The sequence below is a fragment of the Bufo gargarizans genome, chromosome 6 (genome assembly GCF_014858855.1).
Source record: "Bufo gargarizans isolate SCDJY-AF-19 chromosome 6, ASM1485885v1, whole genome shotgun sequence".
Taxonomy (NCBI): Eukaryota; Metazoa; Chordata; class Amphibia; order Anura; family Bufonidae; genus Bufo; species Bufo gargarizans.
The window spans coordinates 238,849,345-238,868,070 of NC_058085.1; positions in this window are offsets into that span (position 1 = coordinate 238,849,345).

Here is an 18,726-nt window from a genome sequence, read left to right on the forward strand (position 1 = left end):
ATTACATTGTGGTATAATTCAATATGTGCACTTAAAGAGTCTCACTTAAAAGATGTTGCATTGAAAAGACCCATTATTTCTATCCTCGCTGCTGCCCCACCTATCCTCACCCTCTCCACTCTCCCTCCTTCATAGCTCCTAGATGGGAAAAACCCAGGCACCCAGCATTTTACACAGATAAAAAAAAAACAAAAAAAAACAACTAGTGGCATCTCCTAGAGACCCCGACAGGGGAAAGCTGACGCAAAACACGTGTCAGGGTCTGTATTGTGTATATGTTGTGAATCTTGGTTATCTAGGTGGGGGAGCCACATAGTTTGATTTTGTTTTTATTTATACTTGTTTTTCCATCTCACCTTTTCCACTACTTGCAATGCTATCACTTGATGTCCCAACATGTTTTGTGCATTCTCCATATGGTTGTGTCTGTTTTTGCAAATTTATGCATCAATTTTTTTTTTCAATTTTGAATAAAGATACATTTTTAGATATCCATTTTTGTATTATGTCTTGTGTTCTACTTGTGTTTTACAACCGTATCCCGTTTTTTTTGTGGTTTATTGCTCATTGGTACCTCCCTCCTTCATGCGGCAAGTCTGCAGATCATATGCATTAAGATGTTCAGTGATAACTGTTTTCTATGGCCCAGGTTAAATATACTACTTACAAGGTAAGAGGCATGAACACGCCCAAAAAAGGTCTCAATTGTGTCATTTTTTAATGTAAATATATAGATATGTTTTTTTCAGGAAACGCATTTCAAAGCGGGGTGAGTGTTGCTATCTCTAACAATGTACCCTTTACGCATAGCCTCACGCAATCTGACTCTGAGGGATGCTATATTTTTGTTAAGGGTAAAATAGGAGTGGATGTTGTTACACTTGCAAGTCTATATGCACCCAATAGAGGCCAACAACAATAGCTCAAACCCACAATTGGCCAAATTACATCAGTTCAATAAAGCTATCTGCATAGTGGGAGGTGACATCAATATTACCCTATCGCCTACTCTTGATACCTTCACACACTCTCCGGCATTTCTAGTGCAAATACACAGAACACTTAAAGGGCTTCTGTCACCCCACTAAACTCTTTTTTTTTGGGTACTTATAATCCCTATCCTGCGATATATATACATTATGTTATTAATCATTTTCGTTCTGTAGATAAGGCAAAAAATGTACTTTTATAAAATGCTAATTAGCTGTCTACCAGCAAGTAGGGCATCTACTTGCTGGTAGCAGCCACAAAAAACCGCCCCGTCCTCTTGTTGATTGACAGGGCCAGCAGCGATCTCCTCCTCCCGGCTGGCCCTGTCTGCATTTCAAAAATCGCGCGCCTGTCTTGATTCGGCGCAGGCGCTCTGAGAGAAGGAGGCTCGCCCCCTCAGCACTCTCTCAGTGCGCCTGCACCGATGACATCACCGAAAGAGAGCAGGCGCACTGAGGGAGTGCTGAGGAGGCGAACCTCCTTCTCTCAGAGCGCCTGCGCCAAATCAAGACAGGTGCGCGATTTTTGAAATGCAGACAGGGTCAGCCGGGAGGAGGAGATCGCTGCTGGCCCTGTCAATCAACAAGAGGAGGGGGCGTTTTTTTGCGGCTGCTACCAGCAAGTAGATGCCCTACTTGCTGGTAGACAGGTAATTAGCATATTATAAAAGTATGTTTTTTGCATTATCTACAGAACGAAAATGATTAATAACATAATGTATAGATATATCTCAGGATAGGGATTATAAGTACCCAAAAAAAAAAAAGTTTAGTGGGGTGACAGAAGCCCAACTGATACATGGCAACACATATACCCATCTACTAAAGACGATACCTTTTTCTCTAACGTGCACAACACATTCCAGGGACTGGATTACATCTTTGTCTCAGAGCGGCATATTGACTTACTGCACTCAGCTAATATAGAGCCGATCACTGTATCTGATCATGCACCAGTGAATTTATCCTTATGCTTTCAAAACTTGCAAGCTAGAACATGGTCTTGGCGCCTGAATGAGTCATTGCTGGATAGGGACGTATACTTGCAGGCAATGCAGCAGAAGCTAGCCCTTTTCTTTCAGGAGAACCTGCCGGGAGACACTTCCACCATAACAGTATGGGAGACCCATAAGGCTGTAATGAGAGGGGAATTGATCTCCCTAGGTAGCAAACTGAAAAAAGAAAGGCAAAAGCTGCTGAACTCACTGCTTTCACAGATAGCCACAATTGAGACACTCCATAAGAGGACTAAAGTTTTGAAGTCACACCAGGAGCTGGTACATTTGCGGCAACAATTGAGAGTCTTGCTCAGTATACAATCAACTAAGTCCTACCAATACTCAGATTTTATGCACATTGGGACAAGGGCACGAAACTTATGTCTCACCTCCTGAAGCAGCGTAAGGATGCCACCCTCATACAATCAATTAAGAAGGCTCAGGGCTGTAAAGTAAAGCAAACTGCCGATATTGCAGCTGCCTTTCAGAAATTTTACGCCCAGCTTTATGGTTTGAGAGAGGAGGGAGACCCAATGGAACAGGATTCTTGCAGGATCATTGATGGCTTTTTAGATACTCTGCACCTTATGAAGATCTCCCCTGAAGACCACTTGCTTCTTCTTCAATGGTAAAAGAAACTGAGGTAGCCAAAGTCATACAGTCAATGTTGTTAGGCAAAAGCCCGGGCCCAGATGGCTTCCCAGTGGGCTACTATAGGACATTTTTGTCCACCCTTCTCCCTCAAATCACAAAATGGTGTAGGTCTCTTATGTCAGGTGCCACTCTGCACCCTCAGGCTTTAGAAGCAGTTGTTAGTGTTGAGCGCGAATATTCGAATTGCGAATTTTTTTCTCGAATATCGCAATTTCGAGATTTCGCGAATATTTTGAATATCGTTCTATATATTCGCGAATTCGAATATTCTTTTTTTTTTTTTTATTATTGTATTTTTTTCTTTCCCACTTCTCTAAAGTTGTTCTTACCTGTCCTTTGGATTCCTGGCTTCCTGGCTGCTCCAGTCAGTGGCGTTTTCAACTTACTGCTATATTCCATATTAGCTAAATTACAATCTAATCTATATGTGTATTTTACGAAATTTCGCAAGTTGCGATGCGAGTAATATAACACGAAATAATCGCATGAAGATTTCAATTTAGCACTGCTATATTCCATATTCTAGCCTAATATGGAATATAGCTGTGCTAAGTTAGCACTGCTATATTCCATACTAGGCTAGAATATGGAATATAGCAGTGCTAAGTTGAAATCTTCATGCGATTATTTCGTATTATATTACTCGCATCGCAATTTCGACTTTTGCAAATGTTCTTAATATTGCTCTAACTTCGTCTTTTAGAATATTACGAATATTCTAAAAGACGAAGTTAGAGCAATATTACGAAATTTCGTAAAATACACATAGATTGTATTTAAGCTAATATACTGCTATAGTAATATTTTTTAATAGTGTACATATTTTACAAAACTTAAGTTCAGAAGAGGCAAAAAAAATTTGAGGGAAAAAAAAAGGGATTATAGCACTATATAAGCTAAATTACAATCTATATGTGTATTTTACGAAATTTCGTAATATTGCTCTAACTTCGTCTTTTAGAATATTCGTAATATTCTAAGAGACGAAGATAGAGCAAATCACGAAATTTCGTAAAATACACATATTAGCCTAGCCATAGTCAATTAGCATAGGAACGTTGCCTTATACTATCAAGATAAATAATCGCAATACGCGGAAAAAAAAATCGTATATTATTCGCGATAATTGGAATAATTACGAATATTCGATTTCGACGAATATAACACGAATATTCATTCGAATAAATCGCGAAATATCGCGAAATCGAATATGGCACCTCCCGCTCATCACTAGCAGTTGTTACTGTCCTACCCAAAGAGGGGAAAGATTCAGAGCAATGTGGGAATTACAGACCCATATCCCTTCTTAATGTAATGTCAAAATATGGGCAAAGTTTCTTGCTTCTAGGCTGAGCTCTCTTCTCCCCAAACAAGCAGGGTTTGTTCCGGGAAGGGATGGGAATCACAACTCCTGCAGGATCCTTAATGTCATTTCCTATGCAAAGGTGTCTAAACAGTCATTGGTCCTTCTTAGTATCGACAGAGAAAAGGCCTTTGACGGTGTCAGCTGGGCTTTTATGCAGAAAACTCTTTTGAGATTCGGCATCCCTACTGCCTTTGTCAACGATATTATGTCATTATATAGGTCCCCTAGCGCAAGAGTCAGAGTAAATGGTACCCCTTCTTATGCATTTCCTATTAAAAATCGGACAAGACAGGGATGCCCCATGTCCCCCACCCTCTTAGTTCTGGTAATGGAGACATTATTAAAAGCCATTAAAGAACATCTCCAAATACAAGGACTTCATCTACCTAATAAATTACCCACTTACCATACAGCTGCTTTTGCAGATGATTTACTCATCTTCTTCATAGTTAATCTCTCACGTGCCTTCCCTCTTCTGCTAGACCTTTTTGAGAAATTTTGATCCCTCTCTAACTTCAAAATAAATCACGCTTCATTCACACGTCCGTGGAACACGTTCCGTGAGATATCGGACTGGCATCCTGCTTAGTGCAGGAGCGCACAGTGTCATTGGTTGCTATGATGCCGTGCGCTTTGTGCCGCTGCCGCAGTACAGTAATACACTCATATAGATCATATGAGTGTATTACTGTACTGCGGCGGCTGCACACGTGCAAGGCGTCATAGCAACCAATGACCCCGTGCGCTCCTGCACTAAGCAGGATGCCAGTCCGATATCTCACGGACCCTGTTCCACGGACGTGTGAATGAAGCCTAAATCTGTGGAGCTCGATATAACAGCAACAGCCTCAATAGTGTCTAAACTTCACTCAGCTACCTCCTTTAAGTGGCAAACCTCACCTATCTTAGCATTAAGATTCCCCCGGACCTTACGAGGGTCTTCCATATCAATTATCCACCTCTGATACGGGAGATTCAGGCCTACTTAAAATCTCTCCAAATCCCTTATATTTCCTGGATGGGTCGTGAGAACTTGCTCCAGACCTTCATAATGCCTAAATTGCTTTATGTCCTACAGATGCTGACAAAGACCGGAGACGGTCGAAACGTCGCTTTACTTTGTTGCTGGTTAATTAAAGACCAGATTTTTTTCACCACTGGAAGAGTGATGCGGATTTTTTTTATTTGATCTACTTCATGCTGGGACCCATGGCCAGGATCCCTATCTGTGAGCACCATTACCCTTCTTAATGGCTTTTTTCCCATGTGGGGAGTTGTAGTGCTGCTTATCATTCTATTCTTCTACAGATGCTGCCGATACATGTTCACATGCACTTCTTTCGACAGATTAAGTTTGCATTTGCAACCTTCCTATGGAACAAAAAGCACGCTTAGCATATGACAGACTTGTGTTGAGGAAAGAAAATGGCGGCTTTGGTCATCCTGATCCATTAATTTATTATAGAGCAGTTCATCTAAAACAGCTCCAATTAAATTTCACAAATAACCAAGTCCTGAACTACTGAAATCTATAACGCCAGAACAGCTTGCGGGCCTGTGGGGACTGGGAGTCTCATATAACCCTCTTCTTAAAGGGACTGTGTTAGTGATATGTCACTAACACAGATCGAGAAATTCTTGGTTCTCCCTCTCCTCTCCTGCCTGCTCAACTGGTCCCATCCTTCACACGCCCGACAGTCAGGTATCCTTCCCCAATGTGGAATAGGTTCAAAATCCAGATGTTAGAATCCTTTCTAGCTGATATGGTGGAGCCTAATGGTGTGCCTCAACCCAGTGCATTAACTTCCTACACCACCAACTTCCTGTATACAGCAGAAATCTTATCCTCCTGTTAAAGGAAATATTAATATTTTGTGTTAATACCAATAATTAATATTCATAAATAGTCGTGAGTCGTCTGTTGATGACTCCGCCTATTTATTACCTTAAAAGAAACTAACTCTATTGCCTCACCTAATTACTGAACTACGTGCGGCGGATTACTATTACCGTATACTATGGCTGCGACCATAAAACCACACTGTATTAAACATACATATTGGAAAGCATTGTAAAGGGGATCAGACCCCCAAAAGTTGAAGTCCCAGAGTGGGACAAAAGTAAAAAAAAAAGTTAAAAAAAATTACGTTTCCCCCCCAAAAAATTAAAAGTTTCAAGTAAAAAAATAAATAAAAAATATATATCCTTTTGCCAACATAAAGAATATAAAAAATAAATAAAATAGGGTACACATATTAGATATCGCGGCGTCCGTATCGACCTGCTCTATAAAACTAACACATGACCTAACCCTTCAGATGAACACAATCCAAAAAATTAAATAAAAACTGTGCTAAATAAGCAATTTTTTGGTCACCTTACATCACTAAAAGTGCAACACCAAGCGATCAAAAAGGCGTATACCCCCAAAAATAGTACCAATCCTACAGTCACCTCATCCTGCAAGAAATGAGCCTCTACCTAAAATAATCGCCCAAAAAGAAGAAAAACTATGGCTCAGAATATGGAGACACTAAAACATAATTTTTTTTGTTTAAAAAATGCTGTTATTGCGTAAAAATTATAGCGAGCGATCAAAAATTCATACGCACCTCAAAATAGTGCCAATCAAACCATCTAACTAAATCGCCCAAAAACTGAAAAAACTATGGCTCTCAGACTATGGAGACACTAAAACATGATTTTTGTTTCAAAAATGAAATCATTGTGCAAAAATGCTTTGTTATGTAAAACTGAAACAAACAACCTAAAAAAGTTATATTTGGTATCGTAGCGTCCGTAACAACCTGCTCTATAGAAATACCACATGATCTAACCTGTCAGATGAATGTTGTAAATAACAAAAAATTAATACTGTGCCAAAACAGCTATTTCTTGTTACCTTGACTCACAAAAAGTGTAATATAGAGCAACCAAAAATCATATGTATATGTACAGTGACGTTGTAAGTAGAAGGTGATCCAGTATAAGGTTAATCAAAAAAATGGCGTGAAAATAATAGAAAAGCGTGAAAAAATGTAATAAAGAATTAAGGTAAAAAATTTTAAGGTAAAAAATTTGTGCAAAATTGGTGCTGGTTCACTCAAATATATATATTGTGCACAATAAAAGTGATAATCAATATTGATTATAGATTCAAATGGTGTGAGTGATATTTAGAACAGTGTCAGATATTTGCTGGTAGGAGATCTGCAGTAGTTGTTCTTCTACTCGTCAGATTTTCCAATGTTGGAACGTCCGCCCTTTAATGGTAGAGCCGGTACCTTACTGATAGTATATATATATGATATATAAAGTCTATTAAATAGTATCCCGATGCAGTCTATTCAAATAGCCATCCTGTTTGGTAAAATATATATATTCTCATACGTGGAGGAATACTTAGTATTTAGAAAGGTGTACTTTACCCCTCTTCTTCCGTTACGGTGTACTCCTTTGTGCAAGGACCTGCGTGGCGTCCCACGTGATCACTCGCCTTACCATGTGATGCTGCACGTGATGATGATGCGGGTCAACGTCACACGGTGTTGTGGTTCCTGATTGGCCAATCTTTTTTGCTGCGGGATATTTGAAGAGTTTCTCGCTGAGACGAATATGTTCTTTGCGGAAAATAAAATAATTCCAAGTGGTGAATTTCCTTTAGTCCTCACTGGTTCCTTAGACCAGACGCGTTTCGGGACACTTATGGTCCCTTCCTCAGTGGTCAAGTTGTGTTGTATCAGGAGCAAGTGAGGATTTAAATGCTGGTTGCTTTAAGGGGTGTTACCTTCAGTTTGATTGAGTTGGTTGTGAATCCTGGTCTGAATTTGGTTTATTTAAATCCTGGTATGGATTTGGTATGTAGATTGAGGTGAAAGATGCAATGAGACTGGGATGCAAATAAAATTAAAAATAAAAATAGATATAAAAAGATGAGCTGATATTTGTTCACATTGTTTGTGTTGTCCTATATTTCTCATTAAGAGTATTTTGTATTATTATTGTGAAAGATCCATAGTATATCTTGGATCTCATCCCTAGATTTATGTTAACTGTTCTTCCGCTATTTAGTGCTTGCGTTTTTTTTTGCAAATATGCGGTTACAGTGCGTTTTTTTTCCCCTTTTTTATCAAGTGTTATTTGTTACTTGAAATCAAATTAATTGATGTAAGTGAGGAATCTGATGACTGTGTCATATTTGACCACAACTTTATTATTTGGATCTTTTGTGAATGGTGTTTGTTGTAGCTTCGTTATTTTAGGTAGTATATTGCTTCCAATTGTAGTTTGATAGGTGTTTGGTATATTCTGTTCTATGTTGTATTGAGCTGGTTAGCTTTCTTGTTTGTATCTGTGTCTAAAAAGAATGTTGTACCATTGATGGTGCTCCTATGTCCATTGCGGTTTTGATGCGGTTTGTGTGCGTTTTTTCAAAATATCAGTATTATGAAATTCTTCAAGATTGTTTTGAAATTGGGATTACTTTTCTTTTTCTTATAGCTGATTAAATGGATGTCTGTTGTTATTTGGTTTAGTTTTACTAAATAACGGTAAATAGATTTCATTTTTCCAATTTCTTTGGCGATTTCTGCTATTACGTGCATCTGATGGATAATTGGAGGAAATTGTTTAGGGTGCGTGCGGGGAGAGAGGGGCCTAGATGGGAGAGGAGATAGAGGTGCTGGTAAACAGCCTGACCTCTATCTTACTTTCCCAAGGAGGCACCTCCCCACGATCACAGGAATCCAAAGATTTCCATTTCCGCGTTTAGCCCTGCCGGTATTAAGGTGTCAAATTCATAGATTCTTTTGGATTCATTTCGTGACATATTACTTATATGATTACCTCCTCTCCATGGTTTGGCAATCTTTTCGAAGGCTGTAAATTTAAGAGATGATGGGTCACTGTTATGGTATATTTTGTAATGTTTGTAATGTACAAAATATACCATAACAGTGACCCATCATCTCTTAAATTTACAGCCTTCGAAAAGATTGCCAAACCATGGAGAGGAGGTAATCATATAAGTAATATGTCACGAAATGAATCCAAAAGAATCTATGAATTTGACACCTTAATACCGGCAGGGCTAAACGCGGAAATGGAAATCTTTGGATTCCTGTGATCGTGGGGAGGTGCCTCCTTGGGAAAGTAAGATAGAGGTCAGGCTGTTTACCAGCACCTCTATCTCCTCTCCCATCTAGGCCCCTCTCTCCCCGCACGCACCCTAAACAATTTCCTCCAATTATCCATCAGATGCACGTAATAGCAGAAATCGCCAAAGAAATTGGAAAAATGAAATCTATTTACCGTTATTTAGTAAAACTAAACCAAATAACAACAGACATCCATTTAATCAGCTATAAGAAAAAGAAAAGTAATCCCAATTTCAAAACAATCTTGAAGAATTTCATAATACTGATATTTTGAAAAAACGCACACAAACCGCATCAAAACCGCAATGGACATAGGAGCACCATCAATGGTACAACATTCTTTTTAGACACAGATACAAACAAGAAAGCTAACCAGCTCAATACAACATAGAACAGAATATACCAAACACCTATCAAACTACAATTGGAAGCAATATACTACCTAAAATAACGAAGCTACAACAAACACCATTCACAAAAGATCCAAATAATAAAGTTGTGGTCAAATATGACACAGTCATCAGATTCCTCACTTACATCAATTAATTTGATTTCAAGTAACAAATAACACTTGATAAAAAAGGGGAAAAAAAAACGCACTGTAACCGCATATTTGCAAAAAAAACGCAAGCACTAAATAGCGGAAGAACAGTTAACATAAATCTAGGGATGAGATCCAAGATATACTATGGATCTTTCTCAATAATAATACAAAATACTCTTAATGAGAAATATAGGACAACACAAACAATGTGAACAAATATCAGCTCATTTTTTTATATCTATTTTTATTTTTATTTTTATTTGCATCCCAGTCTCATTGCATCTTTCACCTCAATCTACATACCAAATCCATACCAGGATTTAAATAAACCAAATTCAGACCAGGATTCACAACCAACTCAATCAAACTGAAGGTAACACCCCTTAGAGCAACCAGCATTTAAATCCTCACTTGCTCCTGATACAACACAACTTGACCACTGAGGAAGGGACCATAAGTGTCCCGAAACGCGTCTGGTCTAAGGAACCAGTGAGGACTAAAGGAAATTCACCACTTGGAATTATTTTATTTTCCGCAAAGAACATATTCGTCTCAGCGAGAAACTCTTCAAATATCCCGCAGCAAAAAAGATTGGCCAATCAGGAACCACAACACCGTGTGACGTTGACCCGCATCATCATCACGTGCAGCATCACATGGTAAGGCGAGTGATCACGTGGGACGCCACGCAGGTCCTTGCACAAAGGAGTACACCGTAACGGAAGAAGAGGGGTAAAGTACACCTTTCTAAATACTAAGTATTCCTCCACGTATGAGAATATATATATTTTACCAAACAGGATGGCTATTTGAATAGACTGCATCGGGATACTATTTAATAGACTTTATATATCATATATATATATACTATCAGTAAGGTACCGGCTCTACCATTAAAGGGCGGACGTTCCAACATTGGAAAATCTGACGAGTAGAAGAACAACTACTGCAGATCTCCTACCAGCAAATATCTGACACTGTTCTAAATATCACTCACACCATTTGAATCTATAATCAATATTGATTATCACTTTTATTGTGCACAATATATATATATTTGAGTGAACCAGCACCAATTTTGCACAAATTTTTTACCTTAAAATTTTTTACCTTAATTCTTTATTACATTTTTTCACGCTTTTCTATTATTTTCACGCCATTTTTTTGATTAACCTTATACTGGATCACCTTCTACTTACAACGTCACTGTACATGTACTGAAGAATATAATTATTCCAGAAAAACATTTCAACTATATGACTCTACATTCAAGGACTCACTGAATAGACTCTTACAAAACTTTGAACATCAGATATAACTGTATTTAGAGTTTTTATTTTTACTTCTACCTATTCAATTTTTATCCTATTTTTTAATATATGCCCAGATAATAATTTTTTATACTTATAAATAATTAAAAATATAATTAACTAAGCCAATCGAATACCCAACTAAAACCAATAAATACTATCTATCCAACCAAATGTGAGTGTGCCATCACAATTCTGTTTTCCAATACATCACGTTCTCACGGTTTTTAGGTGTACCGGTGATTGAGCACCTCTATCCATATTGACCGACTGGTGAGCCTCAGTAACACTTCCAAAAATCATATGTACCCTAATATAGTACCAACAAAACTGCCACCCTATCCCATAGTTTCCAAAATGGGGCCACTTTTTTTGAGCTTTTAGCGGTGCATCAGGGGGGCTTCAAATGGGACATAGTGTCAAAAAAACAGTCCAGCAAAATCTGCCTTCCAAAAACCGTGTGCCCGCACAGCAGTTTACGACCACATATGGGGTGTTTCTGTAAACTACAGAATCAGGGCCAGAAATATTGAGTTTTGTTTGGCTGTTAACCCTTGCTTTGTAACTGGAAAAAAATGATTAAAATGGAAAATCTGCCAAAAAAGTGAAATTTTGAAATTGTATCTCTATTTTCCATGAATTCTTGTGGAACACATAAAGGGTTAACATAGATTGTAAAATCTGTTTTGCATACCTTGAGGGGTGTAGTTTGTAAAATGGGGTGGTTTCTATTATGTAAGCCTCACAAAGTGACTTAAGACCTGAATTGGTCCTTAAAAAGTGGGTTTTTGAAAAATTCAAAAAATTTTAAAGATTTGCTTCTAAGCATTCTAACGTCCCCATAAAATAAAATTACATTCACAAAATGTTCCAAACATGAAGTAGACATATGGGGAATGTAAAGTAATAACTATTTTTGGAGGTATTACTATCTATTATAAAAGTAGAGAAATTGAAATTTGTAAATTTGTACATTTTCCCAAATTTTGGTCAATTTGGTATTTTTTTTATAATTAAAAATAAAAAAAATGTACTCAATTTTACCACTGTCATGAAGTACAATATGTGATAAGAAAACAATCTCAGAATGGCCTGGATAAGTAAAAGCGTTTTAAAGTTATTACCACATAAAGTGACACATGTTGGATTTGCAAAAAATGGCCTAGTCCTTAAGGTGAAAAATGGCAGGGTCCTAAAGGGGTTAAAAGTAGGGTTGAGCACCTCGGAGCCTGGACTGAGAACATGGTGGACGTGTGTTAGCTTGCTCTGCTACACAAGGCCCGTGCACAGCTCATACCTTTGCTGACATCCCTACCAGAATGGTCAAAACAGGCAAAGAGAAAGCCAGAGACCTCACGAAACCCGACTTACGAGGCGTTGACATGGAGAATTTCCTCAGCAAAGCAGCAGGCACACTGGGAGACCACGCACGCAAGATGGCGCCTGAAAAACGGCGAGACCAGTCTGCTGAAGCTGACGCAGGTAGCGTCTCTGACTCGACTGTTGCTAGTGGCAATGGGACCCAGGACCGTATCACTAAACGGTTTCTGAAGCAAGCATTGTCCCACACCATCACCCCTGTGATGAAAGAACTTGCAGATATTAAAGGCGACCTGAAACAGATAGGACACAGGGTCAAGACCTTAGAGAATAACCAAGCTGCAATGATTGCGTTCAACACCCTCCTGGAGAAACGAACTGCTTCACAAGCGGAGTCCATCAACACCGCATTCACTCTCTTGCAAGAGAATCGCAGTCGAAGGAGAAACTTAGGGATCCGCGTCGTCCCTAAATCCGTCCTCTCAGACCAAATTCAGGAGGCGGTAACAGCCATTTTTTCTACTCTCCTTGGGGATGAAAGAGCGACTGCTATTGTTGAACGGGCCCACAGGGCATTGAGGCCTGTGCCCAAACCTAATGAACCCCCATAGGACATTGTATGTGGCCTGCTGAGTTATTTGGACACTGCAGCTCTATTGAAGGAGGCCAGAAGACGCGCCGACCTGCAATATGGCGGGGAGCGCATTCAACTTTACCAAGACATCTCGCCTGCTACCCTCAGCAAGAGAAGATTGCTGCGGCCTCTAACAGATCACCTGAAGGCCAACAACATCATGTTCCGGTGGCTGTTTCCATTCGGCCTGGCATTCTCCAGTAACGGTCGGAGATGTACCATCAGGAACCCTGCGGATCTAACCACAACATGGTCTATTTTTCAGATCCCGCCGATGGATATACAATCTTGGCTCCAAATTAATACCTCAGCTGACTCGTTGCCGGACTTACCGGACTCAGGGTCCTGGTCACTGCCGAAGAAAAGGAAGCCCATTGCCCGGGATAATGCCAACCCGTGAGGACTAATCGGTAACCTTCATGCTGTTCGGGAAGCCGATGCAAGTGTTTAGGTACCGTACGTTAGCGGTCACAAAAGTTCGCATCCCGATTTTATGAGGCATACACCAGTTGCTCTCTTGGTTGAGGTGAGGGGGTATGGTGATTTTACGCCTCACCATGAGAGGACATCCTATATGTGTACAACAGTACAATGGTTTATTACAGTAAGGCGATCAGGAGACTTATCACACTAATCCACATTATTGTCTCCAGAGAAGCGCATAATCGACACTGCACTCGCCTCATGTTTGACTATCAGTAGTTCAAATTGTTTTGTTTACTTTTTATATTGTGCCTTGGATGTCACGGGCCTGAAAGACCTCTACCAGGCTCGCATGTTATTACATTATTTGCTTCGTCTGGACACCCCCGCTTCTAGACAATGCCCACTATATAGAAACGGTGTGGATCTTGACATTTGGTTAGGTCTCTACTGCCTTATGTTATTGCATATCCACTCCATGTTGTTGCTAAGGTCACATTGTGGATCAAAAATGATAGCCATATGTTTTTCTGTAACCCTAATTTTCTCCTCCCCACTCTTTCCTGGCCTTTCCACCCCCACCCCCCTTCCTCCCCTCATCTCCTGCAGCATAAGGGTTGTGTATTAATGCGTTTACTATCGAGTGTTTATCATAATGACACAGGTTAACTGCACTACATTTAACGTTAGAGGCATGAATACGCCGCAGAAACGCTCCCAAATGTGTAGATTGTTACGTCAGTCTAAAACTGATAGGATTCTTACAGGAAATGCATTTTAAGTTGGGGTGTGTGCCATGTATGTCGCACCTTCACTTTAAGATGTGGTTCCACAGTACTCATGTGAAAGCTTCAAGGGGAGTTAGCATTGCTATTGCGAAAAATTTACCTTTCACTCACATGATGACACAGGCAGACCCGGAAGGGCGATTCCTGTTTGTTAAAGGGAAGCTAGGAGTAGATATGGTCACCCTGGTAAACTTATATGCCCCCAATAAAGGTCAGGGACTTTGGCTAAAAAATACACTTTCCAAGCTAGACACCTTTGCCGAAGGTAATAGAATTGCAGGAGGTGACATTAATTTAGCTCTGTCCCCATTATTGGACACCTCATCTGGCTCCTCTATACATTCTCAGCGCTCTCTGGGAGGTGTTTATGGTACACTGAAAAGAGTAGGTCTGGCGGATGCATGGAGGCTATTACACCCCACGACAAAAGATTATACATTCTTCTCGGTTGTGCATGGCACCTTCCAGAGACTGGACTATATTTTCATATCTGAGCAACACATAGACCTCATATGATCCGCCACCATTGGTCCAGTTACTATTTCAGATTACGCCCCAGTAACTCTTTCTATAAGGCCTCATGCACACAACAGTTTTTTTTCACGGTCCGCAAAAACGGGGTCCGTAGGTCCGTCATCCGTGACCGTTTTTTCGTCTGTGGGTCTTCCTTGATTTTTGGAGGATCCACGGACATGAAAAAAAAGTCGTTTTGGTGTCCGCCTGGCCGTGCGGAGCCAAACGGATCCATCCTGAATTACAATGCAAGTCAATGGGGACGGATCCGTTTGACATTGACACAATATGGTGCAATTGCAAACGGATCCGTCCCCCATTGACTTTCAATTTAAAGTCAGGAGTCCCTTTTATACCATCGGATCGGAGTTTTCTCCAATCCAATGGTATATTTTAACTTGAAGCGTCCCCATCACCATGGGAACGCCTCTATGTTAGAATATACTGTCGAATATGAGTTAGATCGTGAAACTCAGATCCGACAGTATATTCTAACACAGAGGCGTTCCCATGGTGATGGGGACGCTTTAGGCTAGAATATACAAAAAAACTGTGTACATGACTGCCTCCTGCTGCCTGGCAGGTGCTGCCAGGCAGCAGGGGGCGGACTCCCCCCCCCCCCCCCGTTTTTAACTCGTTGGTGGCCAGTGTGGCCGGCCCCCCCTCCCTCCCCTGTAGTTAACTCATTGGTGGCCAGTGGGCCCCCCTCCCTCCCCTGTAGTTAACTCGTTGGTGGCCAGTGGTCCCCCTCCCCTGTAGTTAACTCATTGTTGTCCAGTGCGGCCAGCCCCCCTCCCTCCCCTGTAGTTAACTCGTTGGTGGCCAGTGGGCCCCCCTCCCTCCCCTGTAGTTAACTCGTTGGTGGCCAGTGGGCCCTCCCCCCTCCCTCCCCCTCCTAATTAAAATCTCCCCCCTATCATTGGTGGCAGCGGAGAGTACCGATCTGAGTCCCAGTTTAATCGCTGGGGCTCCGATCGGTAACCATGGCAACCAGGACCCTACTGCAGTCCCGGTTGCCATGGTTACTTAGCAATTTGTAGAAGCATTATACTTACCTGTGAGCTGTGATGTCTGTAACCGGCCGGGAGCTCCTCCTACTGGTAAGTGACAGATCATTAAGCAATGCGCCGCACAGACCTGTCACTTACCAGTAGGAGGAGCTCCCGGCCGGACACAGACATCGCAGCTCACAGGTAAGTATAATGCTTCTACAAATTGCTAAATAACCATGGCAATTGGGACTGCAGTAGCGTCCTGGTTGCCATGGTTACCGATCGGAGCCCCAGCGATTACACTTGGACTCCGCTCGGTACTCTCCACTGCCACCAATGATAGGGGGGAGATTTTAATTAGGAGGGGGAGGGGGGGTCCCACTGGCCACCAACGAGTTAACTACAGGGGAAGGAGGGGGGGCTGGCCACCAACGAGTTAACTACAGGGGAGGGAGGGGGGGCCCACTGGCTACCAATAAGTTAACTAATGGGGAGGGAGGGGGGCACACTGGCTACCAAAGAGTTAACTACAGGGGAGGGAGGGGGGCCCACTGGCTACCAATGAGTTAACTACAGGGGAGGGAGGGAGGGGGGCCCACTGGCTACCAATGAGTTAACTACAGGGGAGGGAGGGGGGGCTGGCCGCACTGGCCACCAATGTGTTAACTACAGGGGGAGGTGGGGGGGGTCTGCCCCCTGCTGCCTGACAGCACCTGCCAGGCAGCAGGGGGCAGTCATGTACACAGTTCTTTTTGTATATTCTAACCTGAAGCGTCCTCATCACTATGGGAACGCCTCTGTGTTAGAATATACTGTCGGATCTGAGTTTTCGCGAAGTGAAAACTCAGCACTGAAAAAGCTTTTATGCAGACGGATCTTCGGATCCGTCTGTATGAAAGTAACCTACGGCCATGGATCACGGACACGGATGCCAATCTTGTGTGCATCCGTGTTCTTTCACAGACCCATTGACTTGAATGGGTCTGTGAACCGTTGTCCGTCAAAAAAATAGGACAGGTCATATTTTTTGGACGGACAGGAAACACGGATCACGGATGCGGCTGCAAAACGGTGCATTTTCCAATTTTTTAAAAGTCAATGGGTCCGCGAAAAAAAAACTGAAAACGGCACAACGGCCACGGATGCACACAACGGTCGTGTGCATGAGGCCTAAACTTCATGAATTTACCTATGCGAACAAAGACTTGGCGTTTAAATGAAACGTTGCTTGATAGCGAAGAAGACTGAAAGTCTTTACAACAAAAGCTCACCTTGTTCTTCCAGGAAATCCTAATTCGGGGAGAACTCCTCTCTCTTGGATGTAAGCTTAAAAAAGATTGACAAAAACGTATGCAATCCCTACTGTCCCAGATTACCAAGTTAGAAGCTCTCCACAAGAGAGCCAAAGTCCTCAATGTTCAGCAGGAACTTTCGCTCTTGAGAAGTCAGTTAAAAGACCTACTCAATGTACAATCAGCAAAGGCCTACCAGTACGCTAAAGTTAAGATATATGCTCATGGAGATAGAGGCACGAAATTTATGTCCCGCTTCATTAAGCAACGTAAGGACGCCTCATATATACAAGCTGGGGGTTCCCTACATGCCCAATCCCTCAAAGCTATTATAACTATTCTGCCAAAGGAAGGTAAGGACTTGGAGCAATTTGGAAGCTATAGGCCAATATCTTTACTGAACGTTGATATAAAGATTTGGGCAAAGGTACTGGCTTCCAGGTTGAGCCAACTCCTGCCCCGGTTAATCAGCCCTGAACAAGCTGGTTTTGTTCCATGACGAGAAGGCAATCATAACTCATGCAGAATCCTGTCAGCTATGACTTATGCTAAAAAATGTACTCAGCCCCTAATATTCCTTAGTATCGACGCTGAAAAAGCCTTCGACCGGGTTGACTGGGAATTCATGCAAAAACCCTTAGCTGTTTTGGCATACCTGCAGCATTTATTAAGGCAGTCATGTCACTGTATTCTTCACCGGGTGCAAGAGTGAGGGTGAATGGCACTCTTTCTTCAGCATTCTCCATAACTAATGGAACCCGTCAGGGGTGTCCACTGTCGCCCTTACTCTTTGTACTTGTTATGGAAACATTACTCCAAGCAATCCGGGAACACCCTAATATACAAGGGCTAAAGTTACCAGACCCCTTGCCGTACCCACATACGGCCGCTTTTGCGGACGATTTATTGATGTTTATTACCAATCCCCTGGAAGCGTTCCCACATTTATTGGAGGTATTTTAAAAATATGGCACCCTCTCTAATTTTAAGGTGAATTGCACCAAGTCTGAAGCCATGAATGTTTCAGCACACCCTTCGGTGATTACTAAATCACAGGGAATTACTCCTTTTAAGTGGCAGTCGTCCTCCCTTACCTACTTAGGGATTAAAATCCCCAAAGACCCTATAGATGCTTACAAAATCAACTTCCCTCCTTTGGTAACTAAAATTCAAAGCCAGCCTGCGTCCCTAGCAGTCCCATATATCTCATGGATGGGCCGAAATAACCTACTCAAGACCTTTATTATGCCACAACTATTATATGTTTTACAAATGCTACCAATTTTTGTCCCCAAAAGCTTTTTTCAGCTAATTAAAACTACCTTCTCCAAATTCCTACTGAATAAACGAAGAACGAGACCCTACGCTAGGTTGGCCATGAGGAAGGAGCACGGAGGCTTTGGGCTTCCAGAACCACACATGTATTATAAAGCAATACTTATGAAGAGATGGCTCCAGCTTAACTCTAAGAGTAGGCAAATCCTTGGTGTAGATCTGGAATTTCTCTCTTTGACTCTTCCCCAATTAGCAGGACTTTGGGGACTGAAGAAAAATGTTTCCTTCCTAGCTAACCCATTACTTCAGGGCATAGTGGTGATGATGCATTCAGTAGCAGAGGACAGGGACATCCTGGGCTCACCTTCGCCGTTAATGCATGCTTCATTGATCCCTTTCTTGTTGAGGCCCCAGACTACAAATGTGCCTCAGGTCTGGAATAAATTTAGGGACCAGACGTGGGCTGCCTTCA